The sequence below is a fragment of the Lemur catta genome, chromosome 4 (genome assembly GCF_020740605.2).
Source record: "Lemur catta isolate mLemCat1 chromosome 4, mLemCat1.pri, whole genome shotgun sequence".
NCBI classification, from domain to species: Eukaryota; Metazoa; Chordata; class Mammalia; order Primates; family Lemuridae; genus Lemur; species Lemur catta.
The window spans coordinates 114,278,995-114,293,409 of record NC_059131.1 but is presented as its reverse complement, the minus strand read 5'-3'; positions in this window follow the sequence as shown (position 1 = coordinate 114,293,409).

Sequence of the window (14,415 nt, the reverse complement as noted above, 5' to 3'; positions counted from 1 at the left end):
AGCATCTGCCCTAGGATAATGTTAGGGTTAGGGTTAGGGTTAGCATCAGCCCTAGGATAGTGTTAGTGTTAAGGTTAGCATCAGCCCTAGGATAGTGTTAGGGTTAGGGTTAGGGTTAGCATCTGCCCTAGGATAGTGTTAGGGTTAGGATTAGGGTTAGCATCAGCCCTAGGATAGTGTTAGTGTTAGGGTTAACATAAACCCTAGGATAGTGTTAGGGTTAGGGTTAGGGTTATCATCAGGCCTAGGATAGTGTTAGGGTTAGGGTTAGGGTTAGCATCAGTTCAAGGATAGTGTTACGGTTAGCGTTAGGGTTACCATCTGCCCTAGGATATTGTTAGGGTTAGGGTTAGGGTTAGCATCAGCCCAAGGATAGTGTTAGGGTTAGGGTAGGCATCAGCCCTAGGATAGTGTTAGGGTTAGGGTTAGGGTTAGCATCAGGCCCAGGATAGTGTTAGGGTTAGGGTTAGCATCAGCCCAAGGATAGTGTTAGGGTTAGGGTTAGGGTTAGCATCAGCCCTAGGATAGTGTTAGGGTTAGGGTTAGCATCAACCCTAGGATAGTGTTTGGGTTAGGGTTAGGGTTAGCATCAGCCCTAGGATAGTTATAGGGTTAGGGTTAGCCTCAGCCCTAGGAGAGTGTTAGGGTTAGGGATAGGGTTAGCATCAGGCCTAGGATAGTGTTAGGGTTAGGGTTAGCCTCAGCCCTAGGAGAGTGTTAGGGTTAGGGATAGGGTTAGCATCAGGCCTAGGATAGTGTTAGGGTTAGGGTTAGGGATAGCATCAGCCCTAGGATAGTGTTAGGGTTAGGGTTAGCATCAGCCCTAGGATAGTGTCAGGGTTAGGGTTAGGGTTATCATCAGGCCTAGGATAGTGTTAGGGTTAGGGTTAGCATCAGCTCTAGGATAGTGTTAGTCTTAGGGTTACGGTTAGCATCAGCCCTAGGATAGTGTTAGGGTTAGGGTTAGGGTTAGCATCAGCCCTAGGATAGTGTTAGTGTTAGGGTTAGCATCAGCCCTAGGATAGTGTTAGGGTTAGGGTTAGGGTTAGCATCAGTTCAAGGATAGTGTTAGGGTTAGCGTTAGGGTTAGCATCAGCCCTAGGATAGTGTTAGGGTTAGGGTTAGGGTTAGCATCAGCCCTAGGATAGTGTTAGGGTTAGGGTTAGCATCAGCCCTAGGATAGTGTTAGGGTTAGGGTTAGGGTTAGCATCAGGCCTAGGATAGTGTTAGGGTTAGGGTTAGCATCAGCCCTAGGATAGTGTTAGGTTTAGGGTTAGGGTTAGCATCAGCCGTAGGATAGTGTTATGGTTAGGGTTAGCCTCAGCAATAAGATAGTGTTAGAGTTAGGGTTAGGGTTAGCATCTGCCCTAGGATAATGTTAGGGTTAGGGTTAGGGTTAGCATCAGCCCTAGGATAGTGTTAGTGTTAAGGTTAGCATCAGCCCTAGGATAGTGTTAGGGTTAGGGTTAGGGTTAGCATCTGCCCTAGGATAGTGTTAGGGTTAGGATTAGGGTTAGCATCAGCCCTAGGATAGTGTTAGTGTTAGGGTTAACATAAACCCTAGGATAGTGTTAGGGTTAGGGTTAGGGTTACCATCAGGCCTAGGATAGTGTTAGGGTTAGGGTTAGGGTTAGCATCAGTTCAAGGATAGTGTTACGGTTAGCGTTAGGGTTACCATCTGCCCTAGGATATTGTTAGGGTTAGGGTTAGGGTTAGCATCAGCCCAAGGATAGTGTTAGGGTTAGGGTAGGCATCAGCCCTAGGATAGTGTTAGGGTTAGGGTTAGGGTTAGCATCAGGCCCAGGATAGTGTTAGGGTTAGGGTTAGCATCAGCCCAAGGATAGTGTTAGGGTTAGGGTTAGGGTTAGCATCAGCCCTAGGATAGTGTTAGGGTTAGGGTTAGCATCAACCCTAGGATAGTGTTTGGGTTAGGGTTAGGGTTAGCATCAGCCCTAGGATAGTGTTAGGGTTAGGGTTAGCCTCAGCCCTAGGAGAGTGTTAGGGTTAGGGATAGGGTTAGCATCAGGCCTAGGATAGTGTTAGGGTTAGGGTTAGCCTCAGCCCTAGGAGAGTGTTAGGGTTAGGGATAGGGTTAGCATCAGGCCTAGGATAGTGTTAGGGTTAGGGTTAGGGATAGCATCAGCCCTAGGATAGTGTTAGGGTTAGGGTTAGCATCAGCCCTAGGATAGTGTCAGGGTTAGGGTTAGGGTTATCATCAGGCCTAGGATAGTGTTAGGGTTAGGGTTAGCATCAGCTCTAGGATAGTGTTAGTCTTAGGGTTACGGTTAGCATCAGCCCTAGGATAGTGTTAGGGTTAGGGTTAGGGTTAGCATCAGCCCTAGGATAGTGTTAGTGTTAGGGTTAGCATCAGCCCTAGGATAGTGTTAGGGTTAGGGTTAGGGTTAGCATCAGGCCTAGGATAGTGTTAGGGTTAGGGTTAGCATCAGCCCTAGCATAGTGTTAGGGTTAGGGTTAGGGTTAACATCAGCCCTAAGATAGTGTTAGAGTTAGGGTTAGGGTTAGCATCAGCCCTAGGATAGTGTTAGGGTTAGGGTTAGGGTTAGCATCAGCCCTTGGAGAGTGTTAGGGTTATGGTTAGGGTTAGCATCAGCCCTAGGATAGTGTTAGTGTTAGGGTTAGAATCAGCCCTAGGATAGTGTTAGGGTTAGGGTTAGCATCAGCCCTAGGATAGTGTTAGGGTTAGGGTTAGGGTTAGCATCAGGCCTAGGATAGTGTTAGTGTTAGGGTTAGCATGAGCCCTAGGATACTCTTAGGGTTAGTGTTAGGGTTAGCATCCGCCCTAGGATAGTGTTAGGGTTAGGGTTAGGGTTAGCATCAGCCCTAGGATAGTGTTAGTGTTAGGGTTAGCATCACCCCTAGGATAGTGTTAGGGTTAGGGTTAGGGTTAGCATCCGCCCTAGGATAGTGTTAGGGTTAGGGTTAGGGTTAGCATCAGCCCTAGGATAGTGTTAGGGTTAGGGTTAACATAAACCCTAGGATAGTGTTAGGGTTAGGGTTAGGGTTATCATCAGGCCTAGGATAGTGTTAGGGTTAGGGTTAGGGTTAGCATCAGTTCAAGCATACTGTTAGGGTTAGCGTTAGGGTTAGCATCTGCCCTAGGATAATGTTAGGGTTAGGGTTAGGGTTAGCATCAGAGCAAGGATAGTGTTAGGGTTATGGTTAGCATCAGCCCGAGGATAGTGTTAGGGTTAGGGTTAGGGTTAGCATCAGGCCCAGGATAGTGTTAGGGTTAGGGTTAGCATCAGCCCAAGGATAGTGTTAGGGTTAGGGTTAGGGTTAGCATCAGCCCTAGGATAGTGTTAGGGTTAGGGTTAGCATCAACCCTAGGATAGTGTTTGGGTTAGGGTTAGGGTTAGCATCAGCCCTAGGATAGTGTTAGGGTTAGGGTTAGCCTCAGCCCTAGGAGAGTGTTAGGGTTAGGGATAGGGTTAGCATCAGGCCTAGCATAGTGTTAGGGTTAGGCTTAGGGTTAGCATCAGCCGTAGGATAGTGTTACGGTTAGGGTTAGCCTCAGCCCTAAGACAGTGTTAGAGTTAGGGTTAGGGTTAGCATCAGCCCTAGGATAGTGTTAGGGTTAGGGTTAGGGTTAGCATCAGGCCTAGGATAGTGTTAGTGTTAGGGTTAGCATGAGCCCTAGGATACTGTTAGGGTTAGGGTTAGGGTTAGCATCCGCCCTAGGATAGTGTTAGGGTTAGGGTTAGGGTTAGCATCAGCCCTAGGATAGTGTTAGTGTTAGGGTTAGCATCACCCCAAGGATAGTGTTAGGGTTAGGGTTAGGGTTAGCCTCAGCCCTAAGATAGTGTTAGAGTTACGGTTAGGGTTAGCATCAGCCCTAGGATAGTGTTAGGGTTAGGGTTAGGGTTAGCATCAGCCCTTGGAGAGAGTTAGGGTTATGGTTAGGGTTAGCATCAGCCCTAGGATAGTGTTAGTGTTAGGGTTAGCATCAGCCCTATGATAGTGTTAGGGTTAGGGTTAGGGTTAGCATCAGGCCTAGGATAGTGTTAGGGTTAGGGTTAGCATCAGCTCTAGGATAGTGTTAAGGTTAGGGTTAGGGTTATCATCAGGCGGAGTATAGTGTGAGGGCTAGGGTTAGCATCAGACTTAGGATAGTGTTAGGGTTAGTGTTAGGGTTAGCATCAGCCCTGGGATACTGTTAGGGTTAGGGTTAGCATCAGCCCTAGGATAGTGTTAGGGTTAGGGTTAGGGTTATCATCAGGCCTAGGATAGTGTTAGGGTTAGGGTTAGCATCAGCCCTAGGATAGTGTTAAGGTTAGGGTTAGGGTTAGCATCAGCCCTAGGATAGTGTTAGGGTTAGGGTTAGCATCAGCCCTAGGATAGTGTTATGGTTAGGGTTAGGGTTAGCATCACGCCTAGGATAGTGTTAATGTTAGGGTTATCCTGAGCCCTAGGATAGTGTTAGGGTTAGGGTTAGGGTTAGCATCCGCCCTAAGATAATGTTAGGGTTAGGGTTAGGGTTAGCATCAGCCCTAGGATAGTGTTAGTGTTAGGGTTAGCATCAGCCCTAGGATAGTGTTAGGGTTAGGGTTAGGGTTAGCATCCGCCCTAGGATAGTGTTAGGGTTAGGGTTAGGGTTAGCATCAGCCCTAGGATAGTGTTAGGGTTAGGGTTAACATAAACCCTAGGATAGTGTTAGGGTTAGGGTTAGGGATATCATCAGGCCTAGGATAGTGTTAGGGTTAGGGTTAGGGTTAGCATCAGTTCAAGGGTAGTGTTAGGGTTAGCGTTAGGGTTAGCATCTGCCCTAGGATAGTGTTTGGGTTAGGGTTAGGGTTAGCATCAGCCCAAGTATAGTGTTAGGGTTAGGGTTAGCATCAGCCCTAGGATAGTGTTAGGGTTAGGGTTAACATAAACCCTAGGATAGTGTTATGGTTAGGGTTAGGGTTATCATCAGGCCTAGGATAGTATTAGGGTTAGGGTTAGGGTTAGCATCAGTTCAAGGATAGTGTTAGGGTTAGCGTTAGGGTTAGCATCAGCCCTAGGATAGTGTTATGGTTAGGGTTAGGGTTAGCATCAGCCCTAGGAGAGTGTTAGGGTTAGGGTTAGCATCAGCCCTAGGATAGTGTTAGGGTTAGGGTTAGGGTTAGCATCAGGCCTAGGATAGTGTTAGGGTTAGGGTTAGCATCAGCCCTAGGATAGTGTTAGGGTTAGGGTTAGGGTTAACATCAGCCGTAGGATAGTGTTAGGGTTAGGGTTAGCCTCAGCCCTAAGATAGTGTTAGAGTTAGGGTTAGGGTTAGCATCTGCCCTAGGATAATGTTAGGGTTAGGGTTAGGGTTAGCATCAGCCCTAGGATAGTGTTAGTGTTAAGGTTAGCATCAGCCCTAGGATAGTGTTAGGGTTAGGGTTAGGGTTAGCATCCGCCCTAGGATAGTGTTAGGGTTAGGGTTAGGGTTAGCATCAGCCCTAGGATAGTGTTAGGGTTAGGGTTAACATAAACCCTAGGATAGTGTTAGGGTTAGGGTTAGGGTTATCATCAGGCCTAGGATAGTGTTAGGGTTAGGGTTAGGGTTAGCATCAGTTCAAGGATAGTGTTAGGGTTAGCGTTAGGGTTAGCATCTGCCCTAGGATATTGTTAGGGTTAGGGTTAGGGTTAGCATCAGCCCAAGGATAGTGTTAGGGTTAGGGTAGGCATCAGCCCTAGGATAGTGTTGGGGTTAGGGTTAGGGTTAGCATCAGGCCCAGGATAGTGTTAGGGTTAGGGTTAGCATCAGCCCAAGGATAGTGTTAGGGTTAGGGTTAGGGTTAGCATCAGCCCTAGGATAGTGTTAGGGTTAGGGTTAGCATCAGCCCTAGGATAGTGTTTGGGTTAGGGTTAGGGTTAGCATCAGCCCTAGGATAGTGTTAGGGTTAAGGTTAGCCTCAGCCCTAGGAGAGTGTTAGGGTTAGGGATAGGGTTAGCATCAGGCCTAGGATAGTGTTAGGGTTAGGGTTAGGGATAGCATCAGCCCTAGGATAGTGTTAGGGTTAGGGTTAGCATCAGCCCTAGGATAGTGTCAGGGTTAGGGTTAGGGTTATCATCAGGCCTAGGATAGTGTTAGGGTTAGGGTTAGCATCAGTTCTGGGATAGTGTTAGTGTTAGGGTTAGGGTTAGCATCAGCCCTAGGATAGTGTTAAGGTTAGGGTCAGGGTTATCATCAGGCCTAGTATAGTGTGAGGGCTAGGGTTAGCATCAGACTTAGGATAGTGTTAGGGTTAGGGTTAGGGTTCGCATCAGCCCTAGGATACTGTTAGGGTTAGGGTTAGCATCAGCCCTAGGATAGTGTTAGGGTTAGGGATAGGGTTATCATCAGGCCTAGGATAGTGTTATGGTTAGGGTTAGCATCAGCCCTAGGATAGTGTTAGGGTTAGGGTTAGGGTTAGCATCAGCCCTAGGATAGTGTTAGGGTTAGGGTTAGCATCAGCCCTAGGATAGTGTTAGGGTTAGGGTTAGGGTTAGCATCAGGCCTAGGATAGTGTTAGGGTTAGGGTTAGCATCAGCCCTAGCATAGTGTTAGGGTTAGGGTTAGGGTTAGCATCAGCCCTAAGATAGTGTTAGAGTTAGGGTTAGGGTTAGCATCAGCCCTAGGATAGTGTTAGGGTTAGGGTTAGGGTTAGAATCAGCCCTTGGAGAGTGTTAGTGTTATGGTTAGGGTTATCATCAGCCCTAGGATAGTGTTAGTGTTAGGGTTAGAATCAGCCCTAGGATAGTGTTAGGGTTAGGGTTAGCATCAGCCCTAGGATAGTGTTAGGGTTAGGGTTAGGGTAAGCATCAGGCCTAGGATAGTGTTAGTGTTAGGGTTAGCATGAGCCCTAGGATACTCTTAGGGTTAGGGTTAGGGTTAGCATCCGCCCTAGGATAGTGTTAGGGTTAGGGTTAGGGTTAGCATCAGCCCTAGGATAGTGTTAGGGTTAGGGTTAGCATCAACCCTAGGATAGTGTTTGGGTTAGGGTTAGGGTTAGCATCAGCCCTAGGATAGTGTTAGGGTTAGGGTTAGCATCAACCCTAGGATAGTGTTTGGGTTAGGGTTAGGGTTAGCCTCAGCCCTAGGACAGTGTTAGGGTTAGGGATAGGGTTAGCATCAGGCCTAGGATAGTGTTAGGGTTAGGGTTAGGGATAGCATCAGCCCTAGGATAGTGTTAGGGTTAGGGTTAGCATCAGCCCTAGGATAGTGTCAGGGTTAGGGTTAGGGTTATCATCAGGCCTAGGATAGTGTTAGGGTTAGGGTTAGCATCTGCTCTGGGATAGTGTTAGTGTTAGGGTTAGGGTTAGCATCAGCCCTAGGATAGTGTTAAGGTTAGGGTTAGGGTTATCATCAGGCCTAGTATAGTGTGAGGGCTAGGGTTAGCATCAGACTTAGGATAGTGTTAGGGTTAGGGTTAGGGTTAGCATCAGCCCTAGGATACTGTTAGGGTTAGGGTTAACATCAGCCCTAGGATAGTGTTAGGGTTAGGGATAGGGTTATCATCAGGCCTAGGATAGTGTTATGGTTAGGGTTAGCATCAGCCCTAGGATAGTGTTAGGGTTAGGGTTAGGGTTAGCATCAGCCCTAGGATAGTGTTAGGGTTAGGGTTAGCATCAGCCCTAGGATAGTGTTAGGGTTAGGGTTAGGGTTAGCATCAGGCCTAGGATAGTGTTAGGGTTAGGGTTAGCATCAGCCCTAGCATAGTGTTAGGGTTAGGGTTAGGGTTAGCATCAGCCCTAAGATAGTGTTAGAGTTAGGGTTAGGGTTAGCATCAGCCCTAGGATAGTGTTAGGGTTAGGGTTAGGGTTAGCATCAGCCCTTGGAGAGTGTTAGGGTTATGGTTATGGTTAGCATCAGCCCTAGGATAGTGTTAGGGTTAGGGTTAGGGTAAGCATCAGGCCTAGGATAGTGTTAGTGTTAGGGTTAGCATGAGCCCTAGGATACTCTTAGGGTTAGGGTTAGGGTTAGCATCAGCCCTAGGATAGTGTTAGGGTTAGGGTTAGGGTTAGCATCAGGCCTAGGATAGTGTTAGTGTTAGGGTTAGCATGAGCCCTAGGATACTCGTAGGGTTAGGGTTAGGGTTAGCATCCGCCCTAGGATAGTGTTAGGGTTAGGGTTACGGTTAGCATCAGCCCTAGGATAGTGTTAGGGTTAGGGTTAACATAAACCCTAGGATAGTGTTAGGGTTAGGGTTAGGGTTATCATCAGGCCTAGGATAGTGTTAGGGTTTGGGTTAGGGTTAGCATCAGTTCAAGTATACTGTTAGGGTTAGCGTTAGGGTTAGCATCTGCCCTAGGATAGTGTTAGGGTTAGGGTTATGGTTAGCATCAGAGCAAGGATAGTGTTAGGGTTAGGGTTAGCATCAGCCCTAGGATAGTGTTAGGGTTAGGGTTAGGGTTAGCATCAGGCCGAGGATAGTGTTAGGGTTAGGGTTAGCATCAGCCCAAGGATAGTGTTAGGGTTAGGGTTAGGGTTAGCATCAGCCCTAGGATAGTGTTAGGGTTAGGGTTAGCATCAACCCTAGGATAGTGTTTGGGTTAACGTTAGGGTTAGCATCAGCCCTAGGATAGTGTTAGGGTTAGGGTTAGCCTCAGCCCTAGGAGAGTGTTAGGGTTAGGGATAGGGTTAGCATCAGGCCTAGCATAGTGTTAGGGTTAGGGTTAAGGTTAGCATCAGCCGTAGGATAGTGCTAGGCTTAGGGTTAGCCTCAGCCCTAAGACAGTGTTAGAGTTAGGTTTAGGGTTAGCATCAGCCCTAGGATAGTGTTAGGGTTAGGGTTAGGGTTAGCATCAGGCCTAGGATAGTGTTATGTTTAGGGTTAGGGTTAGCATCCGCCCTAGGATAGTGTTAGGGTTAGGGTTAGGGATAGCATCAGCCCTAGGATAGTGTTAGTGTTAGGGTTAGCATCACCCCAAGGATAGTGTTAGGGTTAGGGTTAGGGTTAGCATCCGCCCTAGGATAGTGTTAGGGTTAGGGTTAGGGTTAGCATCAGCCCTAGGATAGTGTTAGGGTTAGGGTTAACATAAACCCTGGGATAGTGTTAGGGTTAGGGTTATGGTTATCATCAGGCCTAGGATAGTGTTAGGGTTAGGGTTAGGGTTAGCATCAGTTCAAGTATACTGTTAGGGTTAGCGTTAGGGGTAGCATCTGCCCTAGGATAGTGTTAGGGTTAGGGTTAGGGTTAGCATCAGAGCAAGGATAGTGTTAGGGTTAGGGTTAGCATCAGCCCTAGGATAGTGTTAGGGTTAGGGTTAGGGTTAGCATCAGGCCCAGGATAGTGTTAGGGTTAGGGTTAGCATCAGCCCAAGGATAGTGTTAGGGTTAGGGATAGGGTTAGCATCAGGCCTAGCATATTGTTAGGGTTAGGGTTAGGGTTAGCATCAGCCGTAGGATAGTGTTAGGGTTAGGGTTAGCCTCAGCCCTAAGATAGTGTTAGAGTTAGGGTTAGGGTTAGCATCAGCCCTAGGATAGTGTTAGGGTTAGGGTTAGGGTTAGCATCAGCCATTGGAGAGTGTTAGGGTTATGGTTAGGGTTAGCATCAGCTCTAGGATAGTGTTAGGGTTAGGGTTAGGGTTAGCATCAGCCCTAGGATAGTGTTAAGGTTAGGGTTAGTGTTATCATCAGGCCTAGTATAGTGTGAGGGCTAGGGTTAGCATCAGACTTAGGATAGTGTTAGGGTTAGGGTTAGGGTTAGCATCAGCCGTAGGATAGTGATAGGATTAGGGTTAGCCTCAGCCCTAAGATGGTGTTAGAGTTAGGGTTAGGGTTAGCATCAGCCCTAGGATAGTGTTAGGGTTAGGGTTAGGGTTAGCATCAGCCCTTGGAGATTGTTAGGGTTACGGTTAGGGTTAGCATCAGCCCTAGGATAGTGTTAGTGTTAGGGTTAGCATCAGCCCTAGGATAGAGTTAGGGTTAGGGTTAGGGTTAGCAACAGGCCTAGGATAGTGTTAGGGTTAGGGTTAGCATCAGCCCTAGGATAGTGTTAGGGTTAGGGTTAGGGTTAGCATCAGGCCCAGGATAGTGTTAGGGTTAGGGTTAGCATCAGCCCAAGGATAGTGTTAAGGTTAGGGTTAGGGTTATCATCAGGCCTAGGATAGTGTTAGGGTTAGGGTTAGCATCAGCCCTAGCATAGTGTTAGGGTTAGGGTTAGGGTTAGCATCAGCCCTAGGATAGTGTTAGGGTTAGGGTTAACATAAACCCTAGGATCGTGTTAGGGTTAGGGTTAGGGTTATCATCAGGCCTAGGATAGTGTTAGGGTTAGGGTTAGGGTTAGCATCAGTTCAAGGATAGTGTTATGGTTAGCGTTAGGGTTAGCATCAGCCCTAGGATAGTGTTAGGGTTAGGGTTAGGGTTAGCATAAGCCCTAGGATAGTGTTAGGTTAAGGGTTAGCATCAGCCCTAGGATAGTGTTAGGGTTAGGGTTAGGGTTATCATCAGGCCGAGGATAGTGTTAGGGTTAGGGTTAGCATCAGCCCTAGGATAGTGTTAGGGTTAGGGTTAGGGTTAGCATCAGCCCTAGGATAGTGTTAGGGTTAGGGTTAGCATCAGCCCTAGGATAGTGTTAGGGTTAGTGTTAGGGTTAGCATCAGGCCTAGGATAGTGTTAGGGTTAGGGTTAGCATCAACCCTAGGACAGTGTTTGGGTTAGGGTTAGGGTTAGCATCAGCCGTAGGATAGTGTTAGGGTTAGGGTTAGCCTCAGCCCTAAGATAGTGTTATAGTAAGGGTTAGGGTTAGCATCAGCCCTAGGATAATGTTAGGGTTAGGGTTAGGGTTAGCATCAGCCCTAGGATAGTGTTAGTGTTAGGGTTAGCATCAGCCCTAGGATAGTGTTAGGGGTTGGGTTAGGGTTAGCATCCGCCCTAGGATAGTGTTAGGGTTAGGGTTAGGGTTAGCATCAGCCCTAGGATAGTGTTAGGGTTAGGGTTAACATAAACCCTAGGATAGTGTTAGGGTTAGGGTTAGGATTATCATCAGGCCTAGGATAGTGTTAGGGTTAGGGTTAGGGTTAGCATCAGTTCAAGGATAGTGTTAGGGTTAGCGTTAGGGTTAGCATCTGCCCTAGGATAGTGTTAGGGTTAGGGTTAGGGTTAGCATCAGCCCAAGGATAGTGTTAGGGTTAGGGTTAGCATCAGCCCTAGGATAGTGTTAGGGTTAGGGTTAGGGTTAGCATCAGGCCCAGGATAGTGTTAGGGTTAGGGTTAGCATCAGCCCAAGGATAGTGTTAGGGTTAGGGTTAGGGTTAGCATCAGCCCTAGGATAGTGTTAGGGTTAGGGTTAGCATTAACCCTAGGATAGTGTTTGGGTTAGGGTTAGGGTTAGCATCAGCCCTAGGATAGTGTTAGGGTTAGGGTTAGCCTCAGCCCTAGGAGAGTGTTAGGGTTAGGGATAGGGTTAACATCAGGCCTAGGATAGTGTTAGGGTTAGGATTAGGGATAGCATCAGCCCTAGGATAGTGTTAGGTTAGGGTTAGCATCAGCCCTAGGATAGTGACAGGGTTAGGGTTAGGGTTATCCTCAGGCCTAGGATAGTGTTAGGGTTAGGGTTAGCATCAGCTCTAGGATAGTGTTAGTGTTAGGGTTAGGGTTGGCATCAGCCCTAGGATAGTGTTAAGGTTAGGGTTAGGGTTATCATCAGGCTTAGTATAGTGTGAGGGCTAGGGTTAGCATCAGACTTAGGATAGTGTTAGGGTTAGGGTTACGGTTAGCATCAGCCCTAGGATACTGTTAGGGTTAGGGTTAGCATCAGCTCTAGGATAGTGTTAGGGTTAGGGTTAGGGTTATCATCAGGCCTAGGATAGTGTTATGGTTAGGGTTAGCATCAGCCCTAGGATAGTGTTAGGGTTAGGGTTAGGGTTAGCATCAGCCCTAGGATAGTGTTAGGGTTAGGATTAGCATCAGACCTAGGATAGTGTTAGGGTTAGGGTTAGGGTTAGCATTAGGCCTAGGATAGTGTTAGGGTTAGGGTTAGCATCAGCCCTAGCATAGTGTTAGAGTTAGGGTTAGGGTTAGCATCAGCCGTAGGATAGTGTTAGGGTTAGGGTTAGCCTCAGCCCTAAGATAGTGTTAGAGTTAGGGTTAGGGTTAGCATCAGCCCTATGATAGTGTTAGGGTTAGGGTTAGGGTTAGCATCAGCCCTTGGAGAGTGTTAGGGTTATGGTTAGGGTTAGCATCAGCCCTAGGATAGTGTTAGTGTTAAGGTTAGCATCAGCCCTAGGATAGTGTTAGGGTTAGGGTTAGCATCAGCCCTAGGATAGTGTTAGGGTTAGGGTTAGGGTTATCATCCGGCCTAGGATAGTGTTAGTGTTAGGGTTAGCATGAGCCCTAGGATAGTTTTAGGGTTAGGGTTAGGGTTAGCATCCGCCCTAGGATAGTGTAGGGTTAGGGTTAGGGTTAGCATCAGCCCTAGGATAGTGTTAGGGTTAGGGTTAACATAAACCCTAGGATAGTGTTAGGGTCAGGGTTAGGGTTATCATCAGGCCTAGGATAGTGTTAGGTTTGGGTTAGGGTTAGCATCAGTTCAAGTATACTGTTAGGGTTAGCGTTAGGGTTAGCATCTGCCCTAGGATAGTGTTAGGGTTAGGGTTAGCCTCAGCCCTAGGAGAGTGTTAGGGTTAGGGATAGGGTTAGCATCAGGCCTAGGATAGTGTTAGTGTTAGGGTTAGGGTTAGCATGAGCCCTAGGATAGTGTCATGGTTAGGGTTAGGGTTATCATCAGGCCTAGGATAGTGTTAGGGTTAGGGTTAGCATCAGCTCTACGATAGTGTTAGGGTTAGGGTTAGGGTTAGCATCAGCCCTAGGATAGTGTTAAGGTTAGGGTTAGGGTTATCATCAGGCCTAGGATAGTGTGAGGGCTAGGGTTAGCATTAGACTTAGGATAGTGTTAGGGTTAGGGTTAGGGTTAGCATCAGCTCTAGGATAGTGTTAGGGTTAGGGTTAGCATCAGGCCTAGGATAGTGTTAGGGTTAGGGTTAGCATCAACCCTAGGACAGTGTTTGGGTTAGGGTTAGGGTTAGCATCAGCCGTAGGATAGTGTTAGCGTTAGGGTTAGCCTCAGCCCTAAGATAGTGTTATAGTTAGGGTTAGGGTTAGCATCAGCCCTAGGATAATGTTAGGGTTAGGGTTAGGGTTAGCATCAGCCCTAGGATAGTGTTAGTGTTAGGGTTAGCATCAGCCCTAGGATGTGTTAGGGTTTGGGTTAGGGTTAGCATCCGCCCTAGGATAGTGTTAGGGTTAGGGTTAGGGTTAGCATCAGCCCTAGGATAGTGTTAGGGTTAGGGTTAACATAAACCCTAGGATAGTGTTAGGGTTAGGGTTAGGGTTATCATCAGGCCTAGGATAGTGTTAGGGTTAGGGTTAGGGTTAGCATCAGTTCAAGTATACTGTTAGGGTTAGCGTTAGGGTTAGCATCTGCCCTAGGATAGTGTTAGGGTTAGGGTTAGGGTTAGCATCAGAGCAAGGATAGTGTTAGGGTTAGGGTTAGCATCAGCCCTAGGATAGTGTTAGGGTTAGGGATAGGGTTAGCATCAGGCCTAGCATATTGTTAGGGTTAGGGTTAGGGTTATCTTCAGCCGTAGGATAGTGTTAGGGTTAGGGTTAGCCTCAGCCCTAAGATAGTGTTAGAGTTACGGTTAGGGTTAGCATCAGCCCTAGGATAGTGTTAGGGTTAGGGTTAGGGTTAGCATCAGCCCTTGGAGAGAGTTAGGGTTATGGTTAGGGTTAGCATCAGCCCTAGGATAGTGTTAGTGTTAGGGTTAGCATCAGCCCTATGATAGTGTTAGGGTTAGGGTTAGGGTTAGCATCAGGCCTAGGATAGTGTTAGGGTTAGGGTTAGCATCAGCTCTAGGATAGTGTTAAGGTTAGGGTTAGGGTTATCATCAGGCGGAGTATAGTGTGAGGGCTAGGGTTAGCATCAGACTTAGGATAGTGTTAGGGTTAGTGTTAGGGTTAGCATCAGCCCTGGGATACTGTTAGGGTTAGGGTTAGCATCAGCCCTAGGATAGTGTTAGGGTTAGGGTTAGGGTTATCATCAGGCCTAGGATAGTGTTAGGGTTAGGGTTAGGGTTAGCATCAGTTCAAGTATACTGTTAGGGTTAGCGTTAGGGTTAGCATCTGCCCTAGGATAGTGTTAGGGTTAGGGTTAGGGTTAGCATCAGAGCAAGGATAGTGTTAGGGTTAGGGTTAGCATCAGCCCTAGGATAGTGTTAGGGTTAGGGATAGGGTTAGCATCAGGCCTAGCATATTGTTAGGGTTAGGGTTAGGGTTATCTTCAGCCGTAGGATAGTGTTAGGGTTAGGGTTAGCCTCAGCCCTAAGATAGTGTTAGAGTTACGGTTAGGGTTAGCATCAGCCCTAGGATAGTGTTAGGGTTAGGGTTAGGGTTAGCATCAGCCCTTGGAGAGAGTTAGGGTTATGGTTAGGGTTAGCATCAGCCCT